The sequence below is a fragment of the Rhinolophus hipposideros genome, assembly GCF_964194185.1.
Source record: "Rhinolophus hipposideros genome assembly, chromosome: X".
Taxonomy (NCBI): Eukaryota; Metazoa; Chordata; class Mammalia; order Chiroptera; family Rhinolophidae; genus Rhinolophus; species Rhinolophus hipposideros.
In genome coordinates this window covers 78,154,375-78,160,518 of record NC_138046.1, presented here as the reverse complement: position 1 = coordinate 78,160,518, position 6,144 = coordinate 78,154,375, and the positions used below count along the sequence as shown (strand labels likewise).

At 40.3% G+C, this 6,144-nt stretch overlaps 1 pseudogene across 1 annotated transcript; it reads left to right on the top strand.

Moving 5' to 3' along the window:
* Positions 1-3,073: 3,073 nt before the first annotated feature.
* LOC308495066 (pleckstrin homology domain-containing family A member 5-like) lies at positions 3,074-5,888 on the top strand (annotated as a pseudogene). Its single transcript has 4 exons — positions 3,074-3,181; positions 3,287-3,447; positions 3,828-5,512; positions 5,698-5,888. The product of its transcript is annotated as a pleckstrin homology domain-containing family A member 5-like (transcript).
* Positions 5,889-6,144: the final 256 nt, after the last annotated feature.

The window sequence follows — 6,144 nt, the reverse complement described above, 5'->3', positions numbered from 1 at the left end:
TTTCCAATTTAGGGTCCTCTGACTTCATTCCATTTTTTTTCCCATATAAAAATACTCTCAGAATATTCAAACATGAGCCGTTCATTGTAAATGAGTGTAAATCATAGTTCCCTGGAATGGGTGGGGTCTGCATTCTAAGCCTATCCTTCACTGTAGGATCAAAAACTGGCTGTGGTTTCTATTAAAGCACATCCCATCAGTAAGTGTGCATAAAGAGAGATATTATTGGGGTGGCAGTGGAGGAGGGCTTACCTGAGCTTCTAAAATTATATGGGGTAGGTGCCACCTGGGCTACCAAATTATGTGGGCTCTAGGACCACTCTTTTTTTTTCTTCCTCTCTGCATCTTTATTTTATTTTTCCTCAACTTTGTATTTTGAAAAATTTCATCAAAAAGTTGAAAGAATAACACAACAAACACCTGTGGGAGTATTTGTTTGTGTGTGTGTGTGTGTGTGTGTTTGTATGTGCAGTCAATCCTCATTATTTGCAGATGCCATATTGGCAAATTTGCCTATTCACTAAAATTTATTTGTAACACCCAAATCAATGTTTGTGGAGCTTTTGCGATCTTTGGCAGGTGTGCACAGAGCTACTAAAATGTTGTCAGCTAATGTACAGGTTCCTAGCTGAGGTTTCAGCTCTCACACACAAATGACCAGAGGTTGGAAATATTATGGGGCGGTGCAGTGTAGTGTAAGAAGCTCTGGCTTTGGGGCCAGTTGGACTGGATTTGAATCCCAACTTTGGCACATGTTAGTGGAATGGCCTCAGGCAAGTGACTTAACATTCCAAACTTTTTTTTTTTTTTTAGAAAATGAAGGAATATAGAATCCACCAGGATGAGTTGTTTTTAAGATTTAAAATTATAATCTATGTGAGATATGCATATATTCCTCTGGGAACAAGGATTCAATATTCACTAGTTCAGTGTTCATGGCAAATTTTATAGGACATAATAAGAATTGACTCTGTATATATATTTTCTGGAATATTTGAGAGTACACTGCAGACATGACCATTCACCTCTAAATACTCACTTCAGCTTGTATCACCTAAAACTAAGGGAATTTTCCTACATAAGTACAATACAATTGTCAGCCTTGGAACATTTATTAAATTCTATTTTATAAGAAAAGCTATATCAAATTTCATTAATTGTCCATATTGTCTTTTCTATTTTTATGTATTTACTTATTTTTTACAGAACACAGTAACTTTATCTAAAACAGAAAATTTTGACAAATGTTAATTGGAACTTAGAAGAAAAAAAAGGGGGATTGATTACAGCATTCCTGTGAGGTGATACCTGGCAAAAGAGTCCTTCTTTCCCTCCCTGGGTCTGCCTCTCGTGCATTAGTTTATTATTAAAACAACTTGATTCTGCTAATTAAATGTCAGAAAACTTGGAGGGGTTATATTTACTAGCTTTGTTGTGTTGGTGAAAAAACTTATTAGAATTCCGTCTCTAAAGACAAGGTCTTGGTGATCAACCTTATTTGCCAAATACAGGAGAATTAGTGTTTTTACAAACTGGCTGGTTTGAGTATGAGTGGCGTCTGCCAAGCTGATGTTTCCAACCGGTTAAGGAACTGAGAAATCTCTTCCAGGATAAGTATTATAAAAAAACAAAAAAACGGAGACTACTTCAGAGAGAAGTCCAGCAGACACAGTTTCGGGGAAGAATTTCGCTTCTAAATCTTCCCAAATAAATAGTTACTTCGCCACAATTGAAAGCAACATTTCTTTTCTTTTTTTTTAATAAATTTATTTATTGGGGTGACAATTGTTAATGAAATTACATAATTTCAGGTGTACAATTCTGTATTACATCATCTATAAATCCCATTGTGTGTTCAACTCCCAGAGTCAGTTCTTCTTCCATCACCATATATTTGATCCCCCTTACCCTCATCTCCCTCCCACCAGGCCCTTTACCCTCTGATAACCACTAAACTATTGACTGTGTCTATGAGTTCTTGTTTCTCATTTGCTTGTCTTGTTCTTTTGTTGTTTTTGGTTTATATACCACATATCAGTGAAATCATAGGGTTCTCTGCTTTTTCTGTCTGACTTATTTCGCTTAGCATTATACTCTCAAGATCCATCCATGTTGTCACAAATGTTCCTATATCATCTTTCCTTAACACCGAATAGTATTCCATTGTGTATATATACCACAACTTCTTTATCCATTCATCTATCGAAGGACATTTTGGTTGTTTCCATGTCTTGGCCACCGTAAACAAAGCTGCAATGAACATTGGAGCACACGTGTCTTTATGTATAAATGATTTCAAATTCTTTGGGTAGATACCCAGGAGAGGGATTACTGGGTCATATGGTAATTCTATTTGTAATTTTTTGAGGAACCTCCACACTGCCTTCCATAGCGGTTGCACCAGTCTGCATTCCCACCAACAGTGTATGAGGGTTCCTTTCTCTCCACAGCCTCTCCAACACTTGTTGCTATTTGTCTCGTTGATGATAGCCATCGTGACGGGGGTGAGGTGATATCTCATTGTGGTTTTTATTTGCATTTCTCTGATGATTAGTGATGTTGAGCATTTTTTGCAATATTTCTTATATGGAGAACGTTATCCACTTATATATGGCTCTTGATTTTAACAATTCTGATTTGAGTTACTGAAATCTTTGTTGGAGCACATAGTGGAACATCTGGCTGGCCACTCAGAGATTGTGGAGGATCGTGCAGGGCACACATGCGTATGGGGGCATGCCGGGCTGGGAGGCGCCCTTCAGCCTACCTTCAGTTCCTTTGCTCCCTTCTCCCACAGGACAGTAGGAGAAGGCAGCGGCAGCAGCAGATTCTTCTTCTTCAACAGGGAGGCAAAGAGCACCACCTGACTGCACCCTGTCACCAGCGAGGTCATGGTCACCACTGGTGGCAGAGCACAGATTTGCCTACTGACTGGGAAGAAGCATACACTTTTGAAGGTGCAAGATACTATAGAAAGCATAATGAAAGGAAAGTGACCTGTAAACATCCAGTCACAGGACAGCCATAACAGGACAATTCTATTTTTGTAGTGAATGAACAGATTGGTCCAACTATGACATCTGAAGAAAAGAAGGAACGACCTATAAGTATGACAAATGAAGCTTCTAACTATAACATGAGTTCAGATTATGCAGTGCATCCAATGAACCCCGCAGGCAGAACTTTATGGGCTTCAAAAAATGTTCAGAATTTTGGAAATAGATCAAATTCAGTTAAAAGAAATCCTAATGCACCTGTGGCCAGAGGAGGTTGGCTTTAAAAATAGGATAGTACTGGCATGAAGCTATGGAAGAAATGCTGGTTCGTGCTTTCTGACCTTTGTCTCTTTTATTATAGAGATGACAAATAAGAGGGTATCTTGGGAAGCATACTAATTCCTAGTTTTCAAATAGCTATGTTTACCTCTGAGGATCACATTAATTGCAAATATTAAAAAGTTTTTTTTTCCATTGGGGAATATTGGGGAACAGTGTGCCCTTCCAGGACCCATCAACTCCAAGTCGTTGTCCTTCAATCCCTGTGGAGGGCGCAGCTCAGCTCCAAGTCCAGCCACTGTCCTTAATCTTAGTTGCAGGGGATGCAGCCCACCATCCCATGTGGGAATTGAACAGGCAACCTTGTCGCCAAGAGCTCATGCTCCAATCAACTGAGCCATCGGGCCGTTCCTCTGGCAGCTCAGCAGTGGCTCATTGTCTTCAATCTAGTTGTGGAAGGTGCAGCTCACTGGCCCATGTGGGAATTGAACTGGTAACCCTGTTGCTAAGAGCTCACACTCTAACCAACTGACCGACCGGGCTGCCCTGCAAATATGCTTTTAAGGCAGCCCATCCAAACACGCGGACCTATTATTTCTGTACTGATACAGGAAAGGAGATGGAGTTGTGGATGAAAGCCATGTTGGATGTTGCTCTGGTACAGATAGAACCTGTGAAAACAGTGGGCAAGGTTACATCTGAAAATGCACCAGCTAAAGAAATCAATAACTTTCCCAACCATAGATTGCTAATTAAACCAGAGGTTCAAAATAACCAGAAAAACAAGGAAATAAGCAAAAATGAAGAAAAAAAAGGCATTTGAAGTTGAAAAACATGGCATGAAGAAGGATAGTCAAGATAGATATTTAACAAAAATCAATAGTGTAAAGTTGAATTCTCCACCATCTGAATATGAGAGTGGGTCATCATGCCCAGCTCAGACTGGACAATATAGGCCAGTCAATGTGAATAGTTCAGAGAACAAAACAGTCAATGTTAGCCTGGCAGATCTTAGAGGTGGAAATCACCCAAATACAGAGCTGTTACATACAGAGGCTGATCAAGTCAAACAGAGAACCAATTTGATGCAACAGTTGGAACAGTGGATTAAAATACAGGAGAGGGGTCATGAGGAAGAAACCAGGAGAGTAATTTCTCACCAAATATTGGCAGGAAATATGCCAAGCCACAGAGCCCAGATTATGGCCCGCTATCCTGAAGGTTATAGAACACTTCCAAGAAACAGTAAGGCCAAGCGTGAAAGTATCTGCAGTGTAACACTTTCCATTCATGATAAAACAGTAGGAACTGGAGCAGAAGAAAAATGAAGATTAATGAGAGATACCACAATGTGGCAGTTCTATGAATGGCAGCAGCATCAGTTTTATAATAAGCAGAGCACACTCCCTCATCACAGTATATTGACCAGTCCTAAAATCACGGTTAATATTTCTGACCAAACAATGTACTCTATTCTCATATCACCTTCCCATGGGTCAGTAGCTGCTTATCAGGGATACTCCTCTCAGTAAACTTACAGATTATAACTTTCTTTACCAATTCAGAGAGGAGATGTGATGATAAACCACAGGCACAAGACCATCCATCACCCCAAGCATATCTATGTGCCTGACAGGAGGTCAGTGCCAGCTGGCCTAGCTTTACAGTTAGTCCCCAGAGTCTGCAGGGCAAAATGGAACACAAGATGAATGCAGAGGAACATTATAAAAATACAGACCTGAAGAAGTAAGCATTGATGCCATATTAAGCCACCTATGTGAACAAGATAAAGTGGTACATGCTCTGTAAGAGAAACTTCAGCAACTCCACAAGGAGAAATACAAGCTTGAGCAAGCTTTGCTGTCAGCCAGCCAAGAGATAGAAATGAATGCAGATAATGCAGCAGCCTGTGGTATTACAGAGGGATGACTTACAAAGTGGACTGCTTGGTACCTGTCGAGAACTCTTTCGAGCAACTGATGAACTGGAAGGAGCATGGAAAAAATATGATATGTTAGAATATGATGTAACTGTTACCAGGAACCAGATGGAAGAGCAGCTAGATCGTCTTGGTGAAGTTCAGACTGAATCAGCAAGAATTCAGTGTGAACAGATTCAGAAAGAATTTAGGAGAATTCCAGATGTCATGGAAGTAAACACAAATAGCAAAGAGGCACTATGGTATGGTAGTATCAAAGTTTTCCTTAACAGTTAAGCATAAAAATGAAGAAGAGGAAGTAGTCACACCTTGTCCTCCACTTCCTCAGTCCATGGCTTTACAGAGCAGCCTCCCATACCCCCCCCATGCCCAGTGATAGCAGCAACTTGTTCTGTTATAGCAGGGGCCCAGTCCATCTCCCTGAAGAAAAGAAGGTCCATCAAGTTCAAGGATATACAAGAAATGGAACTCACTGTGGTCCAGATTAAAGACTCTACAAGAGTGAACCAAAGTGAACAACTGTGGCAGAAGTTGATGAATCTAACAGAGAAGAAAAACCAGAACCTGTTTCAGAAATGGAAACTTCAGTTAAAAGTTCCTACTTTCCTGTTGAACTAGTCCCTCTGAAACCCAGGGTCCTTACAGCTTTGATCAAATTTAGCTTTAAATCCTAGTTTTAGAAATCATATCCCTCTCTCTATATATATATATACCCCTCAGCGACCTAGCCTTTGCCCTGATTATCAGCAACCCCTAATGCAGCAGACAGTAGCTCCAACCTGACTAATGGTCACATGGTCCAGACCTCTGGTAGGCTAAAGATAACATCTTGACTTGAGTCATGTTTCAGGCTCTGAGCACTAAGGTGGAAAAAACCCTGCCTACTTTCCCATGAGACCAGACAGAGAGATGCTGGACAAGAACTCAGAA